We start from the raw sequence: 14049 nt of genomic DNA, 5'->3' as shown, positions 1-14049 counted from the left end.
CCCTGGCTACTGGTACTTTGTTGTTGCTGCCAGCAGTGTGCACTGGCCATTTGTTGCGCAGTTGCGGGCTGCCTGGAATCAGTGCAGGATGCAGGCCCAGGGCAGGATTCGGTTTCGTTTTCAGGGCAGGTCGGGCGGGCACGCTCATAAAATCTGTGGGGGTTGGGGCTGTGCCAGGCAACTTGCAAGCACTGCAGGCAGCGTGCGCAAATGTTCTTCTGACTTACTTACACATTAACATTTGCAAAGCAGGGCTGGGGTTTTCTGAAGCAATGGATAGGGCGTGAGCAGTGTGAGAGCAGTCCTGGGTGAGAGAGACACACAAACCAAGTACACACTGAAGGCAGGAACAATTTATTTATTTATTTGTGCAATTTTATATAGCGCGAACTTTACCCGAAGGTGTCAAAGCGCTTTACATAGGACCCAGTAGTTTCAAACATAAGGACTGAAGGTTACAAGCGGCAAATTTTTGACTTACATAAGAACCAGTTGAAAACATACGGACTTAGGAATACATGCGTTATAAAAAAGGTACAAAGTTTAACAAACAGAAAAAAATGCAAATGTACAAGAGATAAAGTCACACAAAGAGGAGATAAACTCTAGGCATATACTAGTGATATCTCTATCTACTTAGGGAGGGGATACACATGGATATACTCAGGAATGGTATATGGTGCAAGGTCTAAAGCAAATACCATTGATTAGAGTTATTACAATAAGTCAAAGAGCAGAGTTCCATAAGTGTGGATGCAGTAGTCACAGCACAAAGGGAGGGTTGGAGGTATGCAAGGGTATATGGCTATGGAGAGAAGGGGAAGCAGAAAAGGGAGGAAACATTTGAGGATCATCCACGGGGAAAAGGGTTAAAGGACGAGGGAATGGGAGAAGGGCTAGAGTCCAGAGAAAACTGTCCGAAAACAGCAGGAAAGTGTCGGCCAGGACAGAGCAAAAAGTCAAGAGGTCCAGGAGAGAAGGTGGGAGCCCAGGTGGCGGGAGATGAAGCTGGAGGCCATCCACAGGCGCGTCTCTAACGCTGTTATATTGCAAGGTGTAGTCAATCATACATCAACTAGGGAGGGAGAGGGACACACTAGAATTGAGAGAAAGTGTCCTTTCAGTTTAAGCGATTTGCATTGCATTAGTGATTTTAGCTAATTTATTCCAAAATTGTGCTTTAAATGCACTTTTGAGTTAATCTTTTTCAAAATGTTCACAGGGCAAGAGACCCTCCTATCAAAACCTTACTATGAGGAAGGCTTCCTTGCTGAAATTCGGATCAGCCAGATATATATTACCTCTGACTTTTAGCAGAGCCAGTTGAAAATGTGGGTGGGGCTAATATAGTAAGTGGGTGGAGCCAGTGGATGAAGTGGGCGGAGCCAGAGAAAAGTAGGTGTGGCCTCTGCCAAACATTTGAGCACCTGCACTTCATATTTTACAAATTAAGCACTGATCTGGAGAGTTGTCCTGGATGTTTCTAATTTAGGGAAACTCACTACCCTACTAAAAAACGTGAGTTGGAACCACATATCTTAAAACGCGGCACAATAGCTGTCTAGCTGAAGGGGGCCATGATTGGTCCCAAGGCAGATTGTGTACCAGGCCAATGAACTTAGGCCCACTCTGACCCTGGGGACCAGGAAGGCTGCTGGTGCTTCTGGACCTGTTTGCTGTGTTCGGCATCCTCAATGATTACTTTCCGATCAGCCATCGAGGTGCAGCAGAGTTAACAATCGCTGGGATGTTTAAATCTCTGCTTAGCGTCCACCCTGAAGCTGTGGTTCTCCCACTTTTATGATGCCAAACATTCTCACACCTGCGGCATACTGCAGGGATTGGTGCTCTCTCCCACTGTATTTAACCCACTGGGAGAATCACTAGGAAAGCTCATATGATGGTTCTGCTTCAAGTCACTTCCATATGCTTTCACACCCAGCTCTTGCTGTAATTCTATCTTCAGTCCTGGGTGAGACGGCTTAGAGAGTCCTTACTGCCATGTACGGTTGAATCGCGTTTACTTATCTGAATCTAAATGGTGATAAACTATGCATTCTGCTTTTGGGGAGAGCGCCAGGTGTGTCAAGCCCTGCGCTGACACTCTTAGAATTCTACACTGTCCAAGTCCTAAGGGAAGAAAACGCAGGTGTTATTTAACTCAGGGTCAAGCATTTGATGTTGTGGTCCATGGGGATTTCCCCATCTGCGCCTTGATGCTATGGGTGGTTAAAAGATCCGCACTTTGATTTCTAGGAGAAGACCAGCTTTATTCACTGATCAACTATTTTGGCACACCTCTGCCATGGCATCACGATCTACATTGGACCCCAGAAGGCCCTGGTAGAGGAGCTTCAAAAGCTTTCAGAATGTGATTGTTCATCTTAAATGTGGCATCCCTACGGTCACCTAAGTGCTGTGGCACACCATTCTCTCGCAGGCTGCTAGTTAAGGAATGCATCCAACTCAAGAGATTCTGCTTTTTAATGAATTTTATACATATTTGTGAAGTATGTTTGTTCAGCTCGCTGTTTCCTCACATCCCTGTGCTTGCACTTAGATTTTGTTCCTTATACCTATCAAAGATTTATGTGAACGTTTTTTATAGCGCGAGCAAGACCCCTACGGGTATCAGAGCGCTTTACCGGGTCAGTGTAAGGAAACATTAATAAAGACAGCGGAGAAAATGTAGGTGAGACTAATACAAAATATTACTAAGACAAACTAGCAGATATATTACAGGTACATATAAATAGTTCAAGTAAGTGTAGCCATGAGAAAAGCCTTCACTTCCTTTTTGAAGAATGCGGAAGGATTCTGTCTCGTTTCTGGGGCAAAGCATTCCAGATTCTGGGAGCCATTCCTGATAAGGACCGGTTGTATGTTTTTATCTTGACAAAACGTTGTGAACTCAGTAAGAGATTGCTGGAGCTCCTGGTGGATCTATTACCACAGGATAGTACTAATTTCGGAGCTAGATAACTCAGAGTTTTGTGATGAAGTGCTTTGTGCGTCATACAAGCGATTTTCAGATGAATTTTAGCCTCGAAAGGTAGCCAGTTGAGGGCTCAAAGGTCAGGGGAGATGTGACGGCTTATTTTGGAGCTGGTGATGAGTCTGGCAGCAGTGTTGATTGAAGCTCTTAAAGGGACCGTCGTCGCTCTGGGAAGGCCGCTGAGAGTGACACTCCCATATTTAACTCTGGGGATTACTAGAGCTTGCACTGCATGCTTGAAGTCATTTGCGGCTAGAAAGGGTTTAATTTTCCTCAAGGTCTTCATTTGAAGATTTGCTCCTTTTGTAGCGGCACTGATGTTTTTCCCATGTTTAGGTTACTGTCCAGGGTCACTCCTAGTGATTTCGCTGAGTCGATAATAAGCGGTTGACCTCTGAGTACTGTTAGGTGGTTCATCCAATCGAGGAGGGTAGGCGATTCGTTGGGATGAGCGATTAAAAGGAATTCAGTTTTGAGGGTGTTTAGTTTCAGATGGTTTTCGGTCAACCAGTTTTGTGTTTTTTGAAGCGTTGAATTAAGAGATTTGATATCCTCAAGAGAGTGGATTTTAATGTAGAGTTGTGTGTCATTCGCATACATGTGATAATATACATTGGATGAGCTGAGAAGTTTGGTGAGTGGTTCCATGAAAAGGTTGAAAAGTGCAGTGGAAAGGCAAGATCCCTGTGGTACTCCTAAAGTGACTGGGATGGTCTTGGATAGTGATTTATTGACCGTGAATCTTTGAGATCTATTTTGGAGGAAAGAGGTGAACCAATTTAGAACAGATCCAGATAGACCCATTCTGTGTGTCAGGAGATCTATCAAAGTGTCGTGTTTGACGGTATCAAATGCCGAGGATAAGGCCAGCAAGATTAGTAAACAGGCATCGTTTTGGTCAAGGATTTTGATTGCGTAATCTATTATGTGGGTCATGGCTGATTCAGTGCTGTGGCCAGCACAGAAGCCAGATTGGTATTGGTTGAGCAAGTTGAATTGGTCTATGTGTTTGCCAAGCTAAATGTGGACACATTTTTCTAAGAGTTTGGCCAATGTGGGTGAGTAGTCTCGCTTTAACAAACTCCTGATTGATTGATTGATTGATTGACGATAGTTATTTAAGTCTAATGGGTCTGTCAGTTGCTTCTTTAATATAGGGGATACCTGCCCTGCTTTAAGGACTTCTGAGATGATTCCTTGCATGAGAGAGGAGTTTATAATCTTGGGCCAGAGCGGCAGTAGCAGTGGAATGAAGCCTTTTATGTGGTTTGCGGGGAAAGGGTCTGTGTAGTGACAAGACCGTGAGCATTTTTAAAATGGAATCTTCACTTTGAGGTAGAACAAGGACCAGGATGTGTTGTTTTTGAGGTCGATCTTTGCAGGGCATACCAGTGGGGTCACAGGCTAGGTCACTGATGTATCTATGTGGGTGTTGTTAAGGGATATTAGGTTGTTGCGCAGGTCTGTCTTTATGTTTTCTGTCTTTATTGTAAAGAAGGAGGCAAAGTCCTCGCAGTTGGATTGTGTGTCAGGGATAGCTTGGGGGTCATGGAGTACCTCCTTAGAATGGGATTTGATTAGTTCGAAAAGCTTTTTGGGACAGTTCTTGGCTTGGTCTAATTGTTTAGTAAAGAAGTCTTCTTTTGATTGTCTGATCTATCTGTAATAGGAGTTTCTAGTGCTGCTTAGTAGCTGGAGGTGATCAGAGGATGGCGTTGCTCTCCATCTACATTTGATTAGTCTTAGGGAACGCCTGTCTTTGTTTAGCCTGCCATCATATGGCCCTAAGTTCGTTGCTGTTCAACATTTATCTGCCCCCTCTATTTACTCTGATAGCCAACTGGGGCTTGAGGGCGATTCTCTACGCCGACGACACCCAGCTGGTTTTTCCTTTTAAGGATCAGTCTGAAGATTCTTTTAGGAGATTTAAAGGCTGTTTAAAAGATAGTGAATGCTGGATGAACAACAACAAACCTAAGTTGAATGCCGACAAACAGAAGCAGCATTATTCAGCAAAAATCAGCCCCTGCCGCAGGCCTTTGGTGGCCGGTGGAAATGGGTTCCCAACCCGTTCCAGCTGGCAGTGCCAAAAATCTGGGAGTAAAATGGCAGGCTGATTTATCCTTTTTGACCCAAATTCAGCAGGTAACATCTGCCTGTTTCAGCAGCTTGAGAAACTTGAGAAAATGTATACATCTGCTGCCAGAGAACTGCCGTCGGGTCGTAGTCCATGCCACGGTAACTGCTCGCCTGGACTACGCGAACGGCCTCCACTTAGGCTTACCGGCTTACCTTGTTAGGAAACTTCAAATGGTTCAAAATGCGGCTGCGAGATTGATCAGATGTGTTCCATTTTGGCAGCATATCTCTCCGCATATTAAAGAACTACATTGGCTCCCGGTAGCCAATAGAATCAAATTCAAGGCCTTAACCCTAGCTTTTCGAGCAATCCATGGAACGTGCCCTAGCTATTTGAAACAGAGGCTAGGTGTCTAGAGGCAGACTCGCTCACTGAGGTCCAATTCCCAGAAACTGCTTTGCACCCCACGAGTTAAGAAAGCCCGGTTGGGTGGCAGATCCTTTATGCTCGGGACGTCCATGCTATGGAATTCCCTGCCTAATGCCTGGTACCAGATTGCTTCTAAAACGCAATTTAGGAAGGCAGCAAAAATATGGCTTTTTAACCTAGTTTAACTTTCTGTGATCCTTGGCCGCTGCGTGTCTCTTGAATGCCACTTGCCGCTATAGCACAGGGGCTCCTCTTTGGAGGTATATTTTCGCGCTCTATAAAGGGCTCTATTATTATTATTATTAGTATTAATATTATTATTATTATTATTATTATTATTAATATCATACCAGGGTTTTGAGGCTTTTATGGTGTATTCTTTTCAGTTGTAAGGGGGCTATATTGTTTAGAACCTAGTCAATGGAGTGGAAGTAGTGTTTGGTCAGATCTTGTACATCGGATAGGCCTTCAGGGAGAAGCAATATGTTAGGGCTGTGGGTTGTGAGTAGGTCAAGACATTCTTTAGATTTCTCTTCCACATTTTAGTTTTAGTGGGTTAGGTAGAGAGTAATTTAACTGATTTGTTGATGTGGAATGTAATGATGTGGTGGTCAGACCAGTCACAAGGGAGAATCGAATCAAGCTTCATGGAGTCAGCTTTTGAAATTACTAGATCAAGGGTTGAGCCTTTATCATCTGTGGGACTGTCACAGATTTGGGTAAGGTTAAGATCTGAGAGGAAGTCTTTTAGGCTGTTGACTCCTGGGTCGTCCAGGTCATCCCAGTGGAGATTGAAGTCACCAAGGAATATTTGGGTGATTTTTTGTCCGTCTTTTGTAGCTAGGACGTCCATGAGATGATCAATGAAGGTGAGGTTATCACTTGGTGGGTGGTAGAAAGCGTTTAGAGAGCATATTGATTTGTTATTACTAGTGATTTCTAAACATAGGTATTCACAGGATGATAGTCCCGGGGAGTGGGAGCGGTACATTGAGAGATTGCTCCGATGTATACAAGCAATACCCCCAGCTAGCCTATCAGTTCTGTCAAGTCTAGTTATGTAATGGTTTGGGGGTACTAGTATGTCTAGTATAGGAGTAGATGATTTGTTTAGCCATGTATTAGTAGGTCAGGTTCATTCAAAAGTATGAGGTCAGCAATGTCGGTTGCATGTCTTGAGGCCGACCTACAGTTTCGAAGTATACATTTTAGTCGAGTTTTGAAGGGAGTTTTGAGTGGAGAAGTGTGGCTCAATGATTAGAGTGAAAATTACAAAAAACAATTTGATGGACAGAATGTAGATCAATGTCTTACATTCACCCCAGTACAAGGATCTGGGCCTATATCCATCGTTTTTTGCACTCCACACCACCCTGGGTCAGATAATGTCTTTATGCAAATAAGCTCTGACCCTGTGCCCCATGGGAACAGTCCAGTCCGAACTACAACAGCCATATCTTTCCCAGACCGGAATCAAGCATCCGAGGACCGGACCGGTTTCGAGGTAACACCTCTCATCAGCCCGGCTAGCTTGACTCCAGTGGTGTAGAGGCTCTGGGACCCACGTCTGAGCTACCCCAGTACACTCAGGGAGAACATTACAAAAAACAATTTGATGGACAGAATGTAGATCAATGTCTTACATTCACCCCAGTACAAGGATCTGGGCCTAAATCCATCGTTTTTTGCACTCCACACCACCCTGGGTCAGATAATGTCTTTATGCAAATCAGCTCTGACCCTGTGCCCCATGGTAACAGTCCAGTCCGAACTACAACAGCCATATCTTTCCCAGACCGGAATCAAGCATCCGAGGACTGGACCGGTTTCGAGGTAACACCTCTCATCAGCCCGGCTAGCTTGACTCCAGTGGTGTAGAGGCTCTGGGACCCACGTCTGAGCTACCCCAGTACACTCAGGGAGAAAATTACAAAAAACAATTTGATGGACAGAATGTAGATCAATGGCTTACATTCACCCCAGTACAAGGATCTGGGCCTATATCCATCGTTTTTTGCACTCCACACCACCCTGGGCCAGATAATGGCTTTATGCAAATCAGCTCTGACCCTCTGCCCCATGGGAACAGTCCAGTCCGAACTACAACAGCCATATCTTTCCCAGACCGGAATCAAGCATCCGAGGACCGGACCGGTTTTGAGGTAACACCTCTCATTAGCCCGGCTAGCTTGACTCCAGTGGTGTAGAGGCTCTGGGACCCACGTCTGAGCTACCCCAGTACACTCAGGGAGAAAATTACAAAAAACAATTTGATGGACAGAATGTAGATCAATGTCTTACATTCACCCCAGTACAAGGATCTGGGCCTAAATCCATCGTTTTTTGCACTCCACACCACCCTGGGTCAGATAATGGCTTTATGCAAATCAGCTCTGACCAATGATTAGAGTGGCAGACCCTGATGCAGAGGTCTAGCCCGGGACCAGGGTTCAATTCCCCGCCTCGGCAGGTCTTGGGCTCAAAATTCCATGGACCTGATAATTCACGCCTTGGTGCCTATTCCAATCATGGAGTCCCACTCTGACACTCTGGGCAATAGCTTGCCTAATCTCCACAACGGCCCCCACAACGCTAAGGATGCCTGGCCTCCACGTTGGGGGTGCACAGGAGTGGACGCCTCACAGGGAAAACCAGGATGGGTTCCACAGCGGTATTCGTACAAGCGCCTTGAGACCCTTGCGGGTGAGTAGTGCGCTATACAAGTATCAATCTACATTTACATTTTGTGTTGTGGTGGGTTAGTGTCTTAAGGGGACTTTTATGATGTTGTTTTCCACTATACCTCTAGAAATGTGTCTTGTAATTCTATGCGTATTGGGTTGAATGGATTGGATAAGGGGAAATTTAGGCAAGTAGTCTGAGAGCCCAGAATTAAGGGGGAGAGGCGGTAGCTCATAGGAATGGAGTAGGGAGGTTAAGTCTTCGTTTGACAGATCGTTTTTCCTTCTGATCAGATGGGATGAGGTATTAGGGTAGGGCACTGTTCTCCACATTGGTGCATAAGTTTTGGGGATTTTGTGTGCAGCTATTGGGTGAGTTTTGAATGGTTGATGTGGTGGTAATTTCTGGATTTTGGTTCGGGGCGCATGAATTTGGGTTGTTGTAGAATTAGGTCATGAGAGTTTGCAGGTGCTCTTTGACTTGTAGAGACAGTAGTATCTCGTCGAGTCTGGGGTCGGGTGTATTAGGTAGCATATTAGCTGTCTGGACTGTAGTTAATGGCAGAGTGGATGTGCTGTGTGGGAGGGAATCCTATTCTGATTCATAGAAATGTAATCAACCTGTGTGGTTATCAGAGAGGGGGTTGTAGTGGTGGTATGTGAGGGGGTGAGGATGTGGGTTGTGAGTGAGTCAATGGAATTAGTAGTGGGGGAATGGGCAGGTGGGAAGGTGGGATTCGAGGAGGTAGGTGTGTGGGGTGAGATTGGGAAAATGTGGCTATTTGTGGTTTTTGGGGCAGGAAACAATTAGGGGGAAGCGTGTTAACTTGAGGATGTGGGGAGGTATGGATGAGGGGTATGAGTGGGACAAAGTTAATGTTGGCGAGTGGCGATGTGGCGGTAGGGAAGGGGGGATGCAAGGAGCTAGCGATGATGGGTGTTGATGGAACAGTAGCAAAAGATGCCACAAAAGGGCTTACTGCAGAGGTAAAGTGTTGCTGCTTCTCAGCCAACAACTCACAAACTTCTTGTTGGTTTGGCTATGCCATTGCAGGTCTATCCTTCATGTTAATCTTCTTTGTTTCTTTCTTCCCCTTCCAATGTCCTGTTCTTACCTCCAGGATGCCCACTGTTGACAGCTAGGGTGACCATCTGATTCCAGGCCATTACTGACTCTATCTCCAACTCTGAACTTTTCACCTACAAATCCTTATTTTCAGGTCTATTACTCAAATTAGTTCAATGGGAGCAAAGAAGGAGAACAACACCTAGAATGCAATAGGTGATCACACCAATGTTTAGGACTGGAAACAGTGCCCATCATGCAGCAGGTGCTTTGAGACAGGCTCTTATTATTCATCATCAGACAATTCCTGTGAGCAAAGGAAGGAACAGCACCCAAAACAAAAAGAGTAGGAAGAGAAAGAGAGAAAATGCGTCACCAAGGGAGAAGACAGAAACCCGTAAGAGTGAGATAAGGGGGCAGGGAGGGTCTAGCAGCGTATTATAGAGGCCTGAAGTGGACTCAGGACAATATACTGTCGGTAAACAGAACACTTACATTTCGTATCGGCTGCCATGGGTGTCAGCGCTTTAGGTACTGGCACTCATTATTTTACAAATAAGGAAGAGGCGGTCATCACAGTGACAGTTTTTGCTCAAAAAAGCAATCAATAAATAAATACTACAGAAACTTCCACCAAAACTTTTGAAGCTGAAAAATATTTAAAGAAAACAATGTTTTAGAAGAACATTCTGCAAACAACATTTTTGTTGTAAAAGTCCTAGAAAATCCATTCTAGCACTGACATTTTCTAGCAAAGACAAGCATGTGGGAAATTTCTAATGCACATCCTTTTCTGTAGCTATTCTCATCTGTGGGTGAACTGTTGTTTTTCACGCCAGCGCCACTTTCGCTCGAGCCGTAAATAGAGTTCGGTTGCGTAATATTGGGGGGCGATGGACTATATCTCACCAACTAATGCCTGGGATACAAGGGCAAAGTAGATATCTGAGTGCCAAACACAAATGTCGGACATAAAACGATCGCAATCTAAAAGCCAAACCTCTGAATACATTAAAGGCTGTAATACAGAATAAAATGTTCTTGTTATCCAAACAAAACAAAGCCAATGCGTTAACGACCGAGTCAATGTTGACCTGAAGTCATTACTCATAATATTTATTGCTGTAAAATCATTTTAAACTGTTTCATTGTACGTTTAGAGGAACATGTAGTATACAAGTTCTGGACAAGTAGAACGTACAGTAGTTTAAGAAAACACTGAAGCAGCATTAAAAGTGCAGTTAATCAGCATGTGGGTTAGTGATATGATAAGCCGTCGCCTTCATCAGAGCCAGCGTTTCTTAGTGCATCGCAGGCGCACGTAAAGCACAGGACAGCCTGTCACTATGCTTGCATGTTTCAAACTGCATCTTCAGGCCACATTGAGTGACATGCATTCGGAGGGGTTTTGGGGGTGGGGGAGGGGCATAAATCAGTATGAAGGCATTAGTTCTTAACTTGCCTCCTTCTTGCTCCTGTCGCTTTGACGCCCAGGCGAAACTTGTCTAATTTCTTTTGGGCCGGAGTGCATGGATCAAACCACAATTGATTCTCCATAAATGTGAAAAAGGCTGCTTTATTGAAAACAAGTGCAACTTACAGTAACATAACCTTGGCCTTTGCCTTACAAAACTACATTTAACTATACAAAATACATGTTGGTATCTACCTCCCACACCACTAAGGCTTTCCCCAAACACAATTGCAATTTATTTAACCTACCCCAAATTCATCAATAACTTTCGCCCCTTTAAAAACTTGTAACCTCATTCTCCACCTATCTAAAGATCTACCTACCCGATCAATAACTGTTAACCCTTAAACCCTGTAACCTCTTCTCTAACTAAGTAAAACCTATCCTAACCTCATTATCTACCTGTCCCAACCAAAAATGAAGCAGTAACAAGCTGGTAAAAAATAGGCAACGGACACCACTCAGAAATCATCCTCATGACATTTCTGACCCCCCTAGGCCTTTCCTAGGGTAACGCCAGATGTGCAGTGCAGTATCTAATACTTCCTTTGTCTGAACCAAATATAACTCCATCCTGAAGCAAGACAAATGAACTCCATTGTCCCTGAAACATTTTTGGCCGAATACCTGTGCTATGGTTAATCCTCTGCAGCATATTTGAATTCTGGATGTTTTAACCTGCCAAGACCTAACTCTTTATAAAAAACTCTCATCTCCCTGTTTATTTTTCTCCTGGCCTTATCATGGCCGCCGGCCTCAAACCCCCTCTCCAATGCCTCCTGGGAATAAACTGATTCCAAACTACAAAACACCCAGACCATTGCCTCTTAATTTCTCTCAAATCCCTCTTCATCTGCTTCAGCAGAGACAAACCTTTGAAACCACCAAATCATTTTGCCCCAAGTGAAGAACCAGTACATTGTTGGCACAGCGACTTATTTAAAAGGGGGAAAAACTTGTGCCAACACATGCCTCCCTTCTCATGCCAAGAAACTTTAAACAAACCCGGGGCCAGTCCCAAATTTACACCTTTCCCCTTGTTATATTCGTGTCTTTCTGCCCACTTTATAAATGAGTGCCCAATGATCCAGATAGCGGTCGCCCCCGACTCGGGCCCTGCCACAGCACCTGCAAAGACAAATGCATGAAAAAAACATACATGAACCTCTACTTCCCCACCCCCCTCCGCCTTCGGACAACCTTGATATGGCGCTTATAACAATCTGATGACCAAAGTCCCAGTTGTTTCAACCTGTGTGAGTCCCACCCCAAACTTGTTGCATCTCATGTCACCCCAATCCTGATAGAGTGAGTGCCAAAAGCCTCAGGCACCTCTCCTTTTAACTTTAATGCCCGCCTCATCACCCAAAGAAGCTGCACTGCCGTGACTTCCCGCCCCGAAGACCTGTAAATAACTGACTCCACCGCCCTCATTGCACCTTCCCACCAAAAACACCCCAATCTCACCGGGCATGTCAGCGGATCCTCTCTAGCTCGCAGGGTCACACTCTCCCCACCCCCCTTTGATCTGTCTTTGAGAGCCTCAAGAAAATGGAAACTGCCTCCCTTCCTTTTTTGCTCCCTTGTACCTCCTACCAAAGCAGAGCTAGGGCCCTTTTTGTTCCCAACACTCAGAGAGCTTTTCTCGATGACCTTTGCCGGGAATGGGAGCAGGGAGATGGGCCAGAAATTCTTCAGGTCCTTGGGGTCCGCCTTGGGCTTCTTGAGTAAGGCGTTGATCTCAGCGTGTTTCCAGCTTTCCCTGAAGGTTGCTGTCTTGAAGGAGATGTTGATTACTTTCTGGAGATGGGGTGCAATGGCTGTGCTGGCTTTGTTGAAGATGTGATGTGGGCATGGGTCTAACGGTGATCCGGAGTGGATGGTGTTCATGATCTTGCTGGTGTCCTCGTCGTTGATGCAGGTCCAGGAGAGCAGGCGGTTGGTGCGGGTGGTTGTCGGGGCAGTCGTAACGTTGAAGCTGTCTTGGATGTCGGCGATCTTGCGGTGGAAGGTGGCCAGCGAGTCACACAGGTCTTGCGAAGGTGGGATGCCATTGGTGTTGGAGCTGGGGTTAGAGAGTTCCTTCACAATGTTGAAGAGCTCTTTGCTGTTATGTGCGTTGTTGTCTAGGCAGTCTTTGACAGAGGCCCTCTTGGCGGCTCTGATGAGTTGATGGCGTCTGCGGGTGGCGTTCTTGTTGGCTGCATAGCTGTCCGGTGTTTGTTCTCTGAGTCAGTTCTTATCCAGTTTTCGGCATGTTCGTTTGGAGGCCTGGACATCTTTGGTGAACCAGGTGGCTTTCTTGCTGGTGTGGCTGTTGGAGGGTTTCTTGAGTGGGGCGGGGATGTTGGCGCAGTCGTCGATCCACTGCCTTAGGTTGCGGACGACAGTGTCGGGGTTGGTGGATGGCCTCTGGGCAAGGGTGGTGGTTAGCTGGTCTTCGGTTACTTTGCCCCAGCTGCGATGAGGGATCTGTTGGGTGCGGTGATGTGTGGTGGGCTTCCTGAAGGTGAAATGGACGCAGTGATGGTCGGTCCAGTGGGGTTCGGTGGTGTGGTTGAAGGAGACGTGAGGGGTTGTGAAGAAGATTGGGTCAAGTGTGTGGCCGGTAGCGTGGGTGGGTGTTGTCACGAGCTGTCTGAGTCTGAGGTAGGTGAGGTTGTCAATCAGGGTGGTGGAGTTGGTGTCGTTGTTGTTCTCGAGGTGGAAGTTCAGGTCCCCAAACAGGATGTAGTCCATGGAGGGTAGGGCGTGTGTGCTGATGAAGTCGGCAATAGAGTCGCTGAACTATGGACGGGATCCGGGGGGGTCTGTAGATGAGGGTTCCTCTGAGGGTGGTGTTGGGGTTGGTGTGGATTTGGAAGTGCAGGTGTTCGGCGGTGCTGAGGGTGTTGTCGGTGTTGGTCGAGACTCTGAGAGTGTTCCTGTGGACAATGGCGATTCCTCCTCCTACTCCGTTGGTGCGGTCCCTGCGGGTCATCTTGTAGCCTTCCGGGATGGCTATGGCGATGTTGGGTGTTGAGGAGGGGTTCAGCCAGGTCTCTGTCAGGAAGGCAACGTCTGGGGAGGTTGAGTCGAGGAGGTCCCAGAGTTCAATGGCGTGTTTGTGGGCGAAGCGGGTGTTGAGAAGAATGGATCTGAGGTAGTTGGGCTCTTTCTGGGTGGAGGTTTGGCGGGCGGATGCTGGTGAAGCTGAAGTTCCGGCAGGCGAAGGGTCCTTGGGTGCGCTTCGGGTGGCCTGGTAGCAGGTGTGTTCTCGTCCGGCGTTGAGTGAGTGGAGGGTGCTGGCATCGTAGCGGAGGCGGGCGTTGTGGCGTTTGCGGG

The sequence above is a fragment of the Lissotriton vulgaris genome, chromosome 2_1 (genome assembly GCF_964263255.1).
Source record: "Lissotriton vulgaris chromosome 2_1, aLisVul1.2, whole genome shotgun sequence".
Classification (NCBI taxonomy): domain Eukaryota; kingdom Metazoa; phylum Chordata; class Amphibia; order Caudata; family Salamandridae; genus Lissotriton; species Lissotriton vulgaris.
Note: the sequence above shows the minus strand (reverse complement) of the source record.